General features: G+C 35.2%; 2 non-coding genes across 2 annotated transcripts; both read left to right on the forward strand.

Annotated features, from left to right (window-relative positions):
• The first annotated feature begins 1,795 nt into the window (after positions 1-1,795).
• Positions 1,796-1,868, forward strand: Trnav-aac. Its single transcript has one exon. It is a non-coding gene; the product is annotated as a tRNA-Val (tRNA).
• Positions 1,869-3,066: 1,198 nt separating this feature from the next.
• On the forward strand, positions 3,067-3,139 carry Trnav-aac. Its single transcript has one exon. It is a non-coding gene; the product is annotated as a tRNA-Val (tRNA).
• The last annotated feature ends 1,861 nt before the right edge of the window (positions 3,140-5,000 follow it).

The following is a 5,000-nucleotide window of genomic DNA, read 5'->3' on the forward strand; positions in this document are numbered from 1 at the left end:
ACTTGATAATCTCGACTGGAAAAGGTCAGGACACTTTATTCACAGACAGTTCCTCTCGCCGAGTTTCATATATATGGCATTAATCTTTATCACCAATATCTCGGGGAGAGTTTGCGTGATGCTAAATTCATGGAAAAAAAACTAAAGACAAAAATAGGAGGGAAGGAAGCCACTTAAAACACTTGTTGGCAACTACCATGATCTTAACTTGGGAGGAGGGGGGGGGGGGGGGGGGAGCAGCCTCAAAACAGCCGGCAGAAAGAGCACTGAATCTACAGTGTGGACAAAGGGATTTGCTGTACACTTTTCTTTTTCTTTTCTTTGAGCTTATCCGTTCTAATTAGTCATTTAAACCTATAGTTTCCAAATCATAATCACTATATAATCAACATCAACAACTATATGTTTGTATTTGTATTTGTGTATTTGATGTGTGTGTGTGTGTGTGTGTGTGTGTGTACTGTGTACGTACAGATCCCTCACGAGCGATATTAACACCTTTGTCTCGAGTTATGTAAAATGCACAGGAATGGCTCATTAACACAAGCCCACTTTCTTCGGTTAGGATACAGAAACAACACTGAATATATTTAAGCTCATCTAAACATTTTTTAAATTGTGCTCATCAGGGATCGAACCTGGGACCTTCTGTGTGTTAGATAGATGTGATAACCACTACGTTGACACAGTTGAACTCTTTCTTATTGTCACTACACTTAAAACTTTGTGTGTGAATGTATACGTGTAACAGAGAAAGAGAGAGATAAGCTCGCCTGTTGCACATCTGGCTGCCCATTTATACACATTTAGTCATTTCTCTCTATCTATTTCTCTGTCTGTCTTTCTTCCTCTCTCGCTTTCGCCCTCCCTCTCTCGCTCTCTTTAAGATATCAGAATAATATCCAATGGAATACAAAGATTAGTAAAAAGTAGTTGGTATTGACTGTCCTCCAAACAAACATTAAGGGAAACCATTAATGTGTGTGGGTTTCGTAAGAAGCTCTTGGGGCAGATAATCACCATGCCAGTCATCTGCGTGTGGACTTATGTAGTGATGGAGTCAGAGTGTATTTTTATCTTTAGCAGAAAGTAGTAGTAATATAATCGTCATTATTATTATTTTTTTTTTATTAAAAGTATCGCTAATAACATTATTCCATTGGTATTAACGATGTCACCATCATCATCATCATGGCCATCGTCATCTTCGTTATTGTCATCATCCTCATCAGTTCTATCGTCATCGGCATCGTCATCAATATCATTATCATAATTATCATCACATCATCATCACAATCATCATTTCATACTGTTATATTCATCTACATCTCAATCTCTATCTCTATCTCCATCTCCATCATCATTACTATCATCATCATTATCGCCATCGGTATCACCCTTATAACTTTTATTAACATTATTATTGTTAAGACTGACAATCATACGTAAGTACCTTAATCAGTCAACATATCAATGCCAATGTAACGTAGATCGCAGTCTCGTCAACATAGAAGACTGGATGATTCTGATATATGTATTACGTGTTCGAATCATCTAATAAGTCTTTGTCCACGCATCCCGAGAAGCATCCAGCCTTGTCATCTTTACAAACATGACAAGGCTGAATATTAATGATATTAATAACAATTTCCATCACATAATCATTGTAAGTTATCTTTAAAACTTATTGTATTATTACCTTTATTATCATTATTAGCATCACTGGTAATAGTGACTAGTATTGATGAAAAGCATAAACGTTCTTTAGGAAATGAGATTTCACAAAGTAATATAGGTGCTCATGGTGTAGCGGTTATCACATCTGTCTAACACACAGAAGGTCCCAGGTTCGAGCCCTGGTGAGCACAGATTTTAGCCGTGAAAAGGGTACTTCTATGTGTGGATTTAATGTTCACCAGCTTTTCCGCATCATTCTGCCTTATTTTAGAAGGTTTTCAATTTATCCTGGCAGGCTGGTAGAACCTGCTTCTTATTTTTTATCTATTTATTTATTTCCTTATTTGTTTTATTCGAGCTTCATCTTATTTTGTCCATTTTCATTCTCGTTTTCATCAAAGAATAGAAGAGTGAACTATTCGTATTTGCATGAAGGGTATTCCTGTAAACTTTTAAGGATGGAGATGAAGATGATAACAGTATGAACTTAAGATGAAGATGATTAGGATGACGGTGATGATAATAATAGTGTTAATGATAATGATGATGATGGCGATGACGATGATGATGAAGGTAATGACAATGAAGACGACAATGGCCATGATGATGATGGTGACTATGTTAATACTAAAGGAAGGATTTTATCAGTATTAGTGATACTATTGATAACAAATCTGATGATGATTATATTACTACCCCTATTAATAAAGATAAAAATACACTCTGACTCCATCATCACTTAAGCTTAGTCCACACGCAAATGACTGGCATGGTGATTATCTGCCCCAAGAGTCTATTACGAAACCCACACACATTAATGGTTTCCCTTGATGCTTGGCGTTAGGACTGCTTTGTAGTGATCTATGTATTCCGTTCGATTTTATACTTCAGTTTCTCGTCATTTCTCTTGTCACTTTGTTTTAAAGTTTAAAATGATTTATAGTTTTTGTTTGATGGAGGATATATATTTATTATATATATATATATATATATATATATATATATATATATATATTTTTTTTTTACATTATGATATGAATATAAACTATTCAGATAACAGTAATGACAGCAATAATCATTATATCTATCGTGATAATAAAACTCGTAAAGGCAAACAAATAGTATTAACAATTATGAAATAACAATATCAATAATAGAATAATAATGAGGAACATAAGAATTATAACAATGATAATAACAATGATTGTGATATTAATGCCAACAGTAATGATATTGTAACAATTGCCATCACATAATCATTGTAACAGTTATCTTTATTATTTATTGTATTATTACCTTTATTATCATTATTGTCATCACTTGTAAGAGTGACAAGTATTGATGAAAAGCATAAATGTTCTTTAGGAAATATTTCACAAAATAATACAGGTGCTCATGGTGTAGTGGTTATCACATCTGTCTAACACACAGAAGGTCCCAGGTTCGAGCCCTGGTGAGCACAGATTATAGCCGTGAAAAGTGCACCTCCAAGAGATGATCTTAAATTTACCAGCTTTTTCGTACCAAAAAAGAAGGCTTATAGGTTATCCTGACAGCCGATAGAACCTGCTTCTTTATGTTCTAAATGTTCGTAAGGATGACAAGGCTGGATGCTGCTCAGGATGCGTGGACTATAAACAAAAACTTATATGGTTCGAACACGTAATACATATATCAGAATCATCCAGTCTTCTATGTTGACGAGACTGCGATCTAATTTACGTTACATCATCATTGATATGTTGACTGATTAAGGTACTTACGTATGATTGCCAGTCTTAAAAATAATAATGTTAATAAAAATTATAATGGTGATTATAGTAATGATGAAGATGGAGATGAAGATAGAGATAGAGATTGAGATAGAAATAGAGAGGGAGATGAAGATAACAATATCAAATCATCAATACCAATTGAATAATGTTTAAAGTATTAGTGATACTACTGATAAAAATACTGATAATAATGATTATATTGCTGCCCCTACTACTAAAGATAAAAATACACTCTGACTACATCATCACACGTTCTCTTAAGCTTAGTCTACACGCAGATGACTGACATGCTGATTACCTTCCCCAAGAGTCTATTACGAAACCCCCGCACATTAATGGTTTCCCTTGATGCTTGGCGGGAGGACAGTCAGTACCAACTACTTTTTACTAATCTTTGTATTATATTGGATTTTATTCTGATATCTTAAAGGGAGCAAGATAGGAAGGGCGAAAGCGAGAGAGGAAGAAAGACAGACAGAGAAATAGATAGAGAGAACCTCGAGACAAAGGTGTTACGATTCGCTCGGGAGCCAGCATCCCCTTTGTCCACACTGTAGATTTAGTGCTCTTTCTGCTGGCTGTTTTGAGGCTTGCCCCGCCCCCTTCCCCCCCTTTCCTCGCAAGTGACGATCATGGTAGTTGCCAACAAGTGTTTTAAATGGTTTCCTTCCCTCCCAGTATTTTCTTCATGAATTTAGCATCACGCAAAGTCTCCCCGAGATATTGGTGATAAAAATCTAGTTTAAGTAGCTACCATGGACTAATAGAAGGTATTGTCAAATGGTTGTTTTCTTCAATAGAAATAACGTTCTGTCGCATATGTACGTACATGCTTAGTTTAAGTAGTTTAAGTAGCTACCATGGACTAATAGAAGGTATTGTCAAATGGTTGTTTTCTTCAATAGAAATAACGTTCTGTCGCATATGTACGTACATGCTTATACACACACATGTGTATATATATTTGCACACACACACACACACACACATATATATATATATGTGTGTATATAATTTGTATATTTCATCTTTTCATCAATACCATAGTTATTCTTACAAGTGATGATAATGGTAATAAAGGTAATAATGCAATAAAGAATAAGGGGGGGGGGGTCTATATGTATGTAAACCAGTATATGATATATCTCCATCTCAATCTCTATCTCCATCTCAATCTTCATCTTCATCATTACTATCATCACCATTATCGTCAACGGTATCACCGATATAATTTTTATTAACATTATTTTTGTTAAGACTGGCAATCATACGTAAGTTGCTTAATCAGTCAATACATCAATGATAGTGTAACGTAAATTAGATCGCAGCCTCGTCAACATATAAGGCTGGATGATTCTGATACATGTATGAGTGTTACGTGTTCGAACCACGCATCCCGTGCAGCATCCAGCCTTGTCATCTTTAAGAACATTAAAGGATGACTTGAAATGTAGACTAGCTAAGAATTCCAACATTTCCACCAGTCTCTCTCTTCAAAGTTTACATCCCTAAAAGTTTACAGGAATACCCTTCACGCAAATACGGATA

The sequence above is a fragment of the Penaeus chinensis genome, chromosome 16 (genome assembly GCF_019202785.1).
Source record: "Penaeus chinensis breed Huanghai No. 1 chromosome 16, ASM1920278v2, whole genome shotgun sequence".
NCBI lineage: Eukaryota > Metazoa > Arthropoda > Malacostraca > Decapoda > Penaeidae > Penaeus > Penaeus chinensis.